Source organism: Saccopteryx leptura, chromosome 5 (genome assembly GCF_036850995.1).
Source record: "Saccopteryx leptura isolate mSacLep1 chromosome 5, mSacLep1_pri_phased_curated, whole genome shotgun sequence".
In the NCBI taxonomy this organism is placed as follows: domain Eukaryota; kingdom Metazoa; phylum Chordata; class Mammalia; order Chiroptera; family Emballonuridae; genus Saccopteryx; species Saccopteryx leptura.
This window is the reverse complement of record NC_089507.1, coordinates 121647882-121660693: the sequence shown is the minus strand read 5'-3', so window position 1 is coordinate 121660693 and position 12812 is coordinate 121647882. Positions and strand designations below refer to the sequence as shown.

At 38.1% G+C, this 12812-nt stretch overlaps 1 protein-coding gene and 1 pseudogene across 1 annotated transcript in view; one reads left to right on the top strand and one right to left on the bottom strand.

The window, feature by feature from the left end:
- GAD2 (glutamate decarboxylase 2) overlaps window positions 1-12812 on the top strand; it is a 96369-nt gene that overhangs the window by 39620 nt on the left and 43937 nt on the right. The gene's annotated exons all lie outside the window — the stretch shown is intronic.
- On the bottom strand, window positions 8580-10980 carry LOC136405953 (fidgetin-like protein 1; annotated as a pseudogene).

The window sequence follows — 12812 nt, the reverse complement described above, 5'->3', positions numbered from 1 at the left end:
TTTTTCTTTATTTCATTATTAATTTTTTTAAAAAAAAAAACAACTCTTTTCGATTTTTTTTAAACTTTTTATTTTTTATTAAATCTCATTAATACTATCAACAAAACCACCCTCAGATGCCATTAAGGAAGAGAAAATCGAATATCATGGATACAAAAGAAAGAGAGGTAACACAGATAGATGAGGAAAAATCTATGGAGAAAAAATTTAATATAATGGAAACCTTAGAGCTAAATGACAGAGAATTCAAGATAGAAATCCTAAAAAACCTCCGAAATATACAAGAAAACACAGAAAGGCAATTTCGGGAGCTCAGAAAACAACTTAATGAACACAAAGAATATATGTCCAAGGAAATTGAAACTATAAAAACAAATCAAACAGAGATGAAAAACTCAATTCACGAGCTGAAAAACGAAGTAACAAGCTTAGCTAATAAAACAGGTCAGATAAAAGAGAGGATTAGTGAAATAGAAGACAAGCAACTTGAGGCACAACAGAGAGAAGAAGAAAGAGACTCAAAAATTTAAAAAAATGAGATAGCCCTATAAGAATTATCTGACTCCATCAAAAAGAATAACATAAGAATAATAGGTATATCAGAGGGAGAAGAGAGAGAAAATGGAATGGAGAACATACTCAAACAAATAATAGATGAGAACTTCCCAAGCCTGTGGAAAGAACTAAAGCCTCAAGTTCAAGAAGCAAACAGAACTCCGAGTTTTCTTAACCCCAGCAAACCTACTCCAAGGCATATCATAATGAAATTGACACAAACCAACAGCAAAGAAAAAATTCTCAAGGCAGCCAGGGAAAAGAAGAATACAACATATAAAGGAAGGCCCATTAGATTATCATCAGATTTCTCAGCAGAAACTCTACAAGCTAGAAGAGAGTGGACCCCAATATTTAAAGTCCTGAAAGAGAGGAACTTTCAGCCACGAATACTATACCCATCAAAGCTATCCTTCAAATATGAAGGAGAAATAAAAACATTCACAGATACAGAAAAGATGAGGGAATTTATCATCAGAAAACCCCCACTCCAGGAATTACTAAAGGGGGTTCTCCAATCAGATACAAAGAACAAAAAAAAACAGAGCCACAAGTAAAAGCTCCAAGAAGAACACAATAAAACCAAATTTAAACTGTGAAAACAACAACAAAAAGAAAGAGGGGGAAAAGATGGAGATTAACAGTAGCAAAGGACGATGGAGTGCAAAAGTACTCACAAAATACTTTGCTACAATGAACAGGGTAGGGACCCTTTTCATTACTCAAAGGTAACCACCATTGAAAAAACCACCACAGAAGCACATGAGATAAAAAAGATAGCAACAGAGGAAAAATGTATGGAATACAAACAAACAAAAACAAAAGATAGAAAAACGAAAGAGAAGGATCAAGCAAGACACAAAACTAACAGAAAGCAAGATATAAAATGGCAATAGGGAACTCACAAGTATCAATAATTACACTAAATGTAAACGGATTAAACTCACCAATAAAAAGGCACAGAGTAGCAGAATGGATTAATAAAGAAAATCCAACTGTATGCTGCCTACAGGAAACTCATCTAAGTAACAAGGATAAAAACAAATTCAAAGTGAAAGGCTGGAAAACAATACTCCAAGCAAATAACATCCAAAAAAAAGCAGGTGTAGCAATACTCATATCGGATAATGCTGACTACAAGACAGGAAAAGTACTCAGAGACAAAAATGGCCATTTCATAATGGCTAAGGGGACACTGAATCAAGAAGACATAACAATTCTTAATATATATGCACCAAACCAAGGAGCACCAAAATATATAAGACAGCTACTTATTGATCTTAAAACAAAAACTGACAAAAATACAATCATACTTGGAGACCTCAATACACCGCTGACGGCTCTAGATCGGTCATCCAAACAGAGAATCAACACAGACATAATGGCCTTAAACAAAACACTAGAGCACCTGGATATGATAGACATCTACAGGACATTTCATCCCAAAGTGACTGAGTATACATTTTTCTCCAGTGTACATGGATCATTCTCAAGAATTGACCATATGTTGGGCCACAAAAACAACATCAGCAAATTCAGAAAAATTGAAGTTGTACCAAGCATATTTTCTGATCATAAAGCCTTGAAACTAGAATTCAACTGCAAAAAGGAGGAAAAAAATCCCACAAAAATGGGGAAACTAAACAACATACTTTTAAAAAATGAATGGGTCAAAGAAGAAATAAGTGCAGAGATCAAAAGATATATACAGACTAATGAAAATGACAAGACGACATATCAGAATCTATGGGATGCAGCAAAAGCAGTGATAAGAGGGAAGTTCATATTACTTCAGGCATATATGAAAAATAAGAGAGAGCCCAAGTGAACCACTTAACTTCCCACCTTAAGGAACTAGAAAAAGAAGAACAAAGACAACCCAAAACCAGCTGAAGAAAGGAAATAATAAAAATCAGAGCAGAAATAAATGAATTAGAGAACAGAAAAACTATAGAAAAAAGTAATAGAACAAGGAGCTGGTTCTTTGAAAAGATCAACAAAATTGACAAACCCTTGGCAAGACTTACCAAGGAAAAAAGAGAAAGAACTCATATAAACAAAATCCAAAATGAAAGAGGAGAAATCACCACAGACACCGTAGATATACAAAGAATTATTGTAGAATACTATGAAAAACTTTATGCCACTAAATTCAACAACCTAGAAGAAATGGATAAATTCCTAGAACAATACAACCTTCCTAGACTGAGTCAAGAAGAAGCAGAAAGCCTAAACAGACCTATCAGTAGAGAAGAAATAGAAAAAACCATTAAAAACCTCCCCAAAAATAAAAGTCCAGGCCCTGACGGCTATACCAGCGAATTTTATCAAACATTCAAAGAAGACTTGGTTCCTATTCTACTCAAAGTCTTCCAAAAAATTGAAGAAGAAGCAATACTTCCAAACACATTTTATGAGGCCAACATAACCCTCATACCAAAACCTGGCAAGGATGGCACAAAAAAAGAAAACTACAGACCAATATCTCTAATGAATACAGATGCTAAAATACTAAACAAAATACTAGCAAATCGAATACAACAACATACTAAAAAAATAATACATCATAATCAAGTGGGATTCATCCCAGAATCTCAAGGATGGTTCAACATACGTAAAACGTTTAACGTAATACACCATATCAACCAAACAAAGAACAAAAACCACATGATCTTATCAATAGACGCAGAAAAGGCTTTCAATAAAATACAACACAATTTTATGTTTAAGACTCTCAACAAAATGGGTATAGAAGGAAAATATCTCAACATGATAAAGGCCATATATGATAAACCATCAGGTAACATCATATTAAATGGCACTAAACTGAAAGCTTTCCCCCTTAAATCAGGAACAAGACAGGGTTGTCCACTCTCTCCACTCTTATTTAATGTGGTACTAGAGGTTCTAGCCAGAGCAATCAGACAAGACAAAGAAATAAAAGGCATCCATATCGGAAAAGAAGAAGTAAAGGTATCACTTTTTGCAGATGATATGATCCTATACATCGAAAACCCCAAAGAATCCACAAAAAGACTACTAGAAACAATAAGCCAATACAGTAAGATCGCAGGATACAAAATTAACATACAGAAGTCAACAGCCTTTTTATATGGCAACAATGAAACAATTGAGAACGAACTCAAAAGAATAATCCCATTCACGATTGCAACAAAAAAAAATATAATACTTAGGAATAAACATAACAAAGAATGTAAAGGACTTATATAATGAAAACTATAAACCATTGTTAAGGGAAATCGAAAAAGATATAATGAGATGGAAGAATATACCTTGTTCTTGGCTAGGAAGAATAAATATAATCAAGATGGCTATATTACCCAAAGCAATAAACAAATTTAATGCAATTCCCATCAAACTTCCAATGACTTTTTTAAAGAAATAGAGCAAAAAATTATCAGATTTATATGGAACTATAAAAAACCCCGAATAGCCAAAGCAATCCTAAAGAAAAAGAATGAAGCTGGGGGCATTACAATACCTGACTTCAAACTATATTATAGGGCCACGACAATCAAAACAGCATGGTATTGGCAGAAAAATAGACACTCAGACCAATGGAACAGAATAGAAAGTCCAGAAATAAAACCACATATATATAGTCAAATAATTTTTGATAAAGGGGCCAATAACACACAATGGAGAAAAGAAAGCCTCTTCAATAAATGGTGCTGGGAAAACTGGAAAGCCACATGCAAAAGAATGAAACTGGACTACAGTCTCTCCCCCTGTACAAAAATTAACTCAAAATGGATCAAAGATCTAAACATAAGACCTGAAACAATTAAGTACATAGAAGAAGACATAGGTACTCAACTCAAGGACCTGGGTTTTAAAGAGCATTTTATGAATTTGACTCCACAGGCAAGAGAAGTGAAGGCAAAAATTAATGAATGGGACTACATCAGACTAAGAAGTTTTTGCTCAGCAAGAGAAACTGATAACAAAATAAACAGAAAGCCAACTAAATGGGAAATGATATTTTCAAACAACAGCTCAGATAAGGGCCTAATATCCAAAATATACAAAGAACTCATAAAACTCAACAACAAACAAACAACCAATCCAATAAAAAAATGGGAAGAGGATATGAACAGACACTTCTCCCAGGAAGAAATACAAATGGCCAACAGATATATGAAAAGATGCTCATCTTCTTTAGCTATTAGAGAAATGCAAATCAAAACGGCAATGAGATACCACCTCACACCTGTTTGATTAGCTATTATTAGCAAGACAGGTAATTGCAAATGTTAGAGAGGCTGTGGAGAAAAAGGAACCCTCATACACTGTTGGTGGGAATGTAAAGTAGTACAATCATTATGGAAGAAAGTATGGTGGTTCCTCAAAAAACTGAAAATAGAACTACCTTATGACCCAGCAATCCCTCTACTGGGTATATATCCCAAAAACTCAGAAACATTGATACGTAAAGACACATGCAGCCCCATGTTTATTGCAGCATTGTTCACAGTGGCCAGGACATGGAAACAATCAAAAAGCCCGTCAATAGATGACTGGATAAAGAAGATGTGGCACATATACACTATGGAATACTACTCAGCCATAAGAAATGATGACATCGGAACATTTACAGCAAAATGGTGGGATCTTGATAACATGATACGAAGCGAAATAAGTAAATCAGAAAAAACCAGGAACTGCATTATTCCATACGTAGGTGGGACATAAAAGTGAAACTAAGAGACATTGATAAGAGTGTGGTGGTTATGGGGGGGAGGGGGGAATGGTAGAGGGAAAGGGGGAGGGGGAGGGGCACAAAGAAAACAAGATAGAAGGTGACAGAGGACAATCTGACTTTGGGTGATGGGTATGCAACATAATTGAATGACAAGATAACCTGGACTTGTTATCTTTGAATATATGTATCCTGATTTATTGATGTCACCCCATTAAAAAAATAAAATTATTAAAAAAAATAATAAAACATAAAAAAAAATAAAAAAAAGTCCTTTAAAAAAAAGTTTAAAAACTTAAAAAAATAGAAATGCTAACATAAACATAATTGTTGCCAAATATTTACATATATTCTTATATTATTTTTCTAGGATAAGTTCCTAAAAATAGAATTTCTGAGCCCAAGACTGGGCTTATTTTTAGAGTTATTGTTCTAACTGGCATGTTGCCCACCAGAATAGAAACTGCCAATTTACATTCAACCCAAGGTGTATATAGGTGTGGCTGCTCACCATGTCCTCACTAAACCTAGGCCTTCAACCTTAAGTGACTTATATGAATTTGGTGCATGGGAACTTTCGTTTTTGTGTGTGTGGTGGCAGAGACAGAGAGAATCAGAGAGAGGGACAGATAGGGACAGACAGATAGAAAGGAAGAAAGAAGAGAAACATCAATTCTTCATTGCGGCTCCTTAGTTTTTTGGGTTTTTTTCATTGATTGCTTTCTCATATATACTTTGACGGGGGGGGGGGGGGGGGGGGGGGGCTACAGCAGACCGAATGATCCCTTGCTCGAAACAGCGACCTTGGGCTCAATCTGGTGAGACTTGCTCAAACCAGATGAGCCCGCGCTTAAGCTGGTGACCTCGGGGTCTCGAACCTGGGTCCTCCACATCCCAGTTCAATGCTCTATCCACTGTGCCACCACCTGGTCAGGCAGAACTTTCTGTATTCATTTTCTCATTTGTACTTTTGATAATTAGTAAAGTCAAGCATTTTATGCTTATCAGTTATTTATAATTGAAAAAAGAAAACAAAACCCTCTTTTGTCATGTGTGCTGTAAATGTTTTCCAAAATGTATCATCTGCTTTTAAATTTTATTTGTAGTATTTATAAAAATGTTCCATTTTTTGGCAGTCAGAGCTATCATTAGTTATTGATTTTTCACCTTTAGTGCCTTCTGTAGAAAGTATCCCCTATTCTTAGCACATGTTAACATTCATCTTTTTTTCCACTACAACCTTTATATTATTATTTTAATAGTTGATCTAACACAACCTTTATTTTATTATTTTAATAGTTGATCTAACTGAAATTTATTTCAATCTATGATGTTTGAGAGGTATGTAATTTTTTAAATTTATTTTTGCCACATATTCCAACAACATATGAAATTTTTAAAAAACACTTTAATCACTAATCCATATACAAAATTCATACTAAGCCCATTTCTAGTCTTTTAGTTTTGTTCCACCGAGTGGCTTATTTGCCTTTATTAGAATATTCTTTAGTCACACTAGTTTTATAATGTGTTCTACATTCTGGTAGAGAAAAATTCATCCCCTGCCTATTCTTTTGTTTGTGAGCTACTTTTTAAAAATTGCATATCCTTAGTTACATTTCCCAGTTAGTTGTGCTTTAACATTATTTTCCCAGGTTCCCCCTGGAATTGTGTTTAGAGATTGAATGTATGTATTCACCATGCTGACTTCTCTTACCAAAAACATAATGTATCTCTCCATTTATCCAAATCTCTTTTTTTGCATCCTTTGGTAAAGATCTGTGTTTTTCTTCCACTTTTTTTTTTAATTTCTGAACATGCTTTATCAGTTAGTCCTGTTAAGGGAAGAAAATAGCATCGGGTTACAAACCAGATAAAGGAAAAGCTGGCGCTTTACCCAGCTTTTGGTGAGGTCTCTTTTTTTTCTATTTATTGAAGTTAGGGGGTGACACTGTTTAACAAAATTACACAGGTTTCAGGGGTACAGTCCTACTCCCGTCATTTATACACTGTTCTGTGGGCTCACACCCTAAGCCTCCGTCCATCACTACTTATCCCCCATTCTCTCCTCCTCCCTTTCCCTGCTTCCCTCCCCCCAGAAGTCACCAAACTGTTGTCTGTGTCCATGAGCTTTTCCTCTTTTTTTTTCTTTTTTGCTCCATCCCTCTACCAACCCTGCCTCACCTCCAACAGCTGTCAGCGTGCCTCTATCTGTGAATCTGCCTCTATTTTGCTTGTTACTTCATTTTGTTCATTAGATTCTACAAATGAGTTAGATCATATGGTACTTGTTTTTCTCCGACTGGCTTATTTCACTTAGCATAGTGCTCTCCTGGTCTATCCACACTGTCACACAAGGTAAGATTTCCTTCTTTTCTTATAGCCAAGTAGTATTCCTCTGTATAAATGTGCCACAGCATTTTTATCCACTCACCTACTGATGGGCACTTGGGCTGCTTCTGGATCCTGGCTCTTGTAAATACACTGCAGTGACTATAGGGGTGCATGTGCAGGGCTGAGCAAAACGAGGTTTACAGTTGTGACTATGTGAAACACTGAGTTTATTCTTGTAGTATTACTTATTAATTATTGTATTATTTTCCATACAAACAACTGTAAACTTACTTTTGCCTTACCCTGAATTCTTTCAAATTACTGTTTCAGGTTTCTGTTGATAAATTTCCAGGAGTGGAATCGCTGGGTCATGAGGCAGTTCCATTTTTAATTTTTGAGGTAACTCCATCCTGCTTTCCACAGGGGCTGCACCAGTCTGCATTCCCACAACAGGGTACAAGGCTTCCCTTTTCTCCACATCCTCGCCAACATTTTGGTGAGATCTTAAATCTGTTAAACAACAGTAAAAAAAGATCAGTTTCAAATGTAAATCACTGTATCAGCCAACGCTAAGAATTATGTGGCCTTAGGAAGAAATTTTTTCTCCTATAAAAGATGTATATAAATCATGCATCCTTATGTACAAATAAGGTGTAAAGTTTTTATTTGAGCTCACTGTTAGTCCTTTTACACATCTTGAAAAAGCCCTATTAGAAATAAAAGAAAAAAGTTCCTTTGCATTTTGTATGACTAGGTATACACATCAGATAATAACTGGAAGCAAAATCAAGTTTCTCTTAATATAGGCTGTCAGTCAACTGTAGAATCTGAGCTACCACTATTTGATTTTTTTTGAAGTGTCAGATTTAGAATACACACTAGAAGTACAGTTAATAAATCCCTAGTTTCCTATGTTAACGAATGGAAAAACTACTACAGAGATGCCATCTTTCAATGTTAAGTGTCCCGTTTACTTTCCACAGTCAAAAGTTTTGTTCCAGTTTTCATAAAACTCTAAACCTTTTGGAGACACACTGGGTTGGCACAGTTCTAAACGCATTTTCAAAATCAGTGTAAGTTATTGGTGGAACCTTATCTGATGTACTGTGGCGATGTCGGTCCCTGAGAATGGGACCAAGGGACATGTCTCTGCATAGCTGGGTCTGTCAGTGCCCAAGAAGCCTTCTGATGGCTATACAACCAGCTCAGTTCTCTCCTCACAAAGGCAGCTGCACCCTGGATGTCAAATTAATTGCTGTTTCCAGGCTGATGCTCTGGAGGGAGAATGTAGAGCCTTTTCACCAACCTCCTTCAGCAGCTTCATTGATTCCTTGAGGCCGATTGCTTACTCCCACCATTAGCATACGATCTTCAGGAGACATGGTTGGTCTAACTAACTGAACTGGAAACTCGGTTTTTATCCCCAGGCCGAGAAGACTCATGCTCACCATCTTCCCACTGAGATAACGGGAATCATTTCCATCATGTTAGCTGGCTGCTAACACCTGCACAGCAAACAGCGCAGAGACCATTTTCTCCCCCTCACCCACCCACTTAGAGGTCAAGGAGGAGGGAGAGATGTGGAAGAAGGTTGCCCCAGACTGACCAGCAATGCGCTTGCCAATCAGGGTTTTCCCAGTCCCAGAAGGACCAGAGAGCAGACTTCCTTCCAAGGGTCCTCATAAACCAGTCAAGATGTGTGGCCTCATCATGGGCCACACAGCTCTCTCCTTTGTTGTGGTTTTGGCAGACTGTACCCTTACGACATCTTCCCAGATTCCTGGGAGCCCGTGGTCCATAATTTTATTCATAATCATTTTAATCATTTTTGACTCCAAGTTCTTCAGATGCTCATCAACGGGATGTGCTGGTTCTGTGGGTCCAGTGCTGTCGGGCTTACACGGCACCCCCGTTCAGATCCTCCCACCCTGTCTGGCTTAGGCACAGGAGGGACAAATTTCCCAAGTATCTCTCAGGATCTGCTGGCTCCCAGAGACTTTTTTACACTACCACATGAAGACTCTGACACACAAGGGGTACGTGATATATATTTTTTTTGATCTTCCCACAGTTGATTTTTGCAATTTTAAAGTTGCCAGGCTGCGTTCCTCTCTTTGGCCATTATCTTGTTTTTTTTGTTTGTTTGTTTTGTTTTTTTGTTTGTTTGTTTGTTTTTGTATTTTTTCTGAAGCAGGAAATGGGGAGAGACAGTCAGACAGACTCCCGCATGCGCCCAACCGGGATCCACCCGGCATGCCCACCAGGGGGCGATGCTCTGCCCCTCCGGGGCGTCGCTCTGTCGCGACCAGAGCCACTCTAGCGCCTGGGGCAGAGGCCAAGGAGCCATCTCCAGCTCCCGGGCCGTCTTTGCTCCAATGGAGCCTCAGCTGCGGGAGGGGAAGAAAGAGACAGAGAGGAAGGAGAGGGGGAGGGGTGGAGAAGCAGATGGGCACTTCTCCTGTGTGCCCTGGCTGGGAATCGAACCCGGGACTTCCGCACGCCAGGCCGATGCTCTACCACTGAGCCAACCGGCCAGGGCCGGCCATTATCTTGTTTTACTGAAAGCCTTACCCAGCATTGGGGTGGACAATGCCCCAGGGGTGCCCGACTGTGGAGAAAGCCTTTCCGGGGATGTTCACTGCCAGGAGGAAGGGAGACTGGTTGGGTAAGCACACATTCGGCCCTGTGCTGGCTTTTGGAAAGCCATTACTTTCCTCTCTGACATTTACAAATAACGATGAGGGGCAGAATTTTGCAGTGACTAATTTGCCAAAGGGTGTTGAGAATATAGGACACATGTTCAGGGTATTTGTCAGCACAGTGGCTGGCTGTTCTAAGGACCTTTCAAAGGCCTGCTCTCTGGGATGTCTTGGGTCCTGTCAGCACCATGAGCTGGGTTCGTTAATAGATCACTCTCTTCAGAACCACCACAGACACTAAATGTAGGAGGATCGAAGACAATGGCCTCCTGAAGGATTACTACTGATGTATCAGCAGATGCCAACAGGGAGGCTCTGAACTTTTTGCCAGCCTAAATCACTCATTTTGAAATCATTATTTATTGATAATCCAGACTGCCTCTTGTCACGGTCAGTTTGCTGAGATCTTGCTAAAGTTAATCTGTTTTCCACATAGTTATTCAAGCCAGTTTCAACATTGTCAGACTCAATACTTGCAGAATATTTCTTTGCCTATATTTTGAACAGTTTGTTAGCGCAGACCTGGGAAACCTCAGAGCTTGCCCATGAAGACTGAATGCTAGTATCTGTCTTCAGTAGACATCTGCCTTCTGTCCACATGCTGGGTATAACTGCAAAGGAGTCCTTCTGCCTCCCATGCAGGTGCACATGCTTAGAGCCCGAGGCCTGCATTTGAGACAGTCAAGCCTGAGGTTTAAGTCTGGTCTCCAAGAAGAGGTAGATGAATGACCTTAAGCAAGCTTCTTAATATCGCCTAGTCTTCAGTTTTATCTGGGACCTCCATATATTTGTATGCCTGCTTATATGTTTCTCCTTATAGATTAGTTTCTGCTTACACACTTACATAGTTTCAGATACTAATTATTACTTTACCTCCCTTTCATTCTTTGCATTCTTGCAACAAATCCTACTTAGTTCTGTGTTGATCCTTAACTTGCTTCTGGATTATATTTTTAATATTATATTTAAGATTTTTGTAGCTATACTCTAAGACATATCTATAGGTTTTGGAGGCTATATTTGACAGATTTCATAGTTAACTAATTTCAGGAAATAAACTCAGTAGCTTTACATTGTCTTCTCTATGAAAGCTGAACAAGCATTATTTGCCAAGAGTAGACGTGTTAAAAATCACTACTAGAAACATCGGGGCCTGGCATTTTGAGGGACAATTTTTCAGAAATATTTTCCCCACATATTATTTGGTTATTAATTTTTTCAAACTTTCTATATATTCTTGAATCAATTCTTTTTAATTTACATTTTCTTGGGGGGGGGGGGGAGATTGTCTATATCCACAAAATTTTTAAGACCAGGCAAAGGCTCTCCATAAAATTATTTTATAATATTAAAAAAATATATATACCCATACCTTCTTTCTTATTTCAAATGTTACATTTACATTTCCTCTCTTTTTTTATTGGACTAGTCAGATATTTGTAAATTCATTGATCTTTCCAACCTTCCAGCTTTTGAATTAAAGTGTACTTAGGTTTCCAATTTATTGAAAAAAAATCAGTCTTTCTGTCCACATTGTTTATTGTTGGATTAAATATTTACTTTAGTTACTTTGATCCTCTGTTATTTAGTTTCAAAAGCACTTCAGGCTATACATTTTCCTCTGGGAATGATTTAGGATGCCTCTCATATTTCTATTTGTTGTAATCCCGCGTCATTAATTTTTAAGGTTTTTGTAATAGCAGTTTTGATTTCCTCCTTGTCACAAAAGTTATTTACAATAGCCAAGCAATTGTTTCTTACAAGATAAACTGGACTCCTTATAATAATCCTTCTCTTCTCTCTACCAACAAGGTCATGGAAGAGGGGTGGTAGATTGGGGGTGGGCAGAGTGACACGAGGCCGTCAGCACACCTCCCTGGCCATCAGCACACCTCTCTGAGCACACAGACACCTTACCTCCCCTGCCTGCCCCTGCCAGGCTCTCCTAGCCCCCAATGGCAGCAATGAGAAGGTTTCGTATAAAAAAGGAATAGATCCTTACCACTTGGAGTCCCCAGTTACATATCACTTGGATTGTTATGCAGCATATGTAAATATGTAAATGCTTTTTGGAGAAGTTAAATAAAAAATAATATATATACAAATATAATTAGATATAAAAATCACCAAAAATAGCTTGCTTCCATATTCAATCATAGGCTAAGGGATCCCATTGTGCATATTGAAAAACAAATCTTAAGAGAAAATATGGTTGTTACAGTTAAAGTTATTTATCCAAATCAAACTGCATGTCAAAAGGACCAAGGAAGTCCACCGTTTATAACTATGGTGGCCCTGGCCAGTGGCTCGGTGGTTAGAGTGTTGGTCTAGCATATTGATGTCCCAGGTTCGATTCCTGTCAGGGCACACAGGAGAAAGGACCATCTGCTTCTCCCCCCATTCCCTCTCCCCTTCTCTCCCTCTTTCCCTACTGCAGCCAGTGGCCCAACTAGTTCAAGTATGGCAGCAGGGGCTGAGGATAGCTCCATGGGAGCGCATCAGCC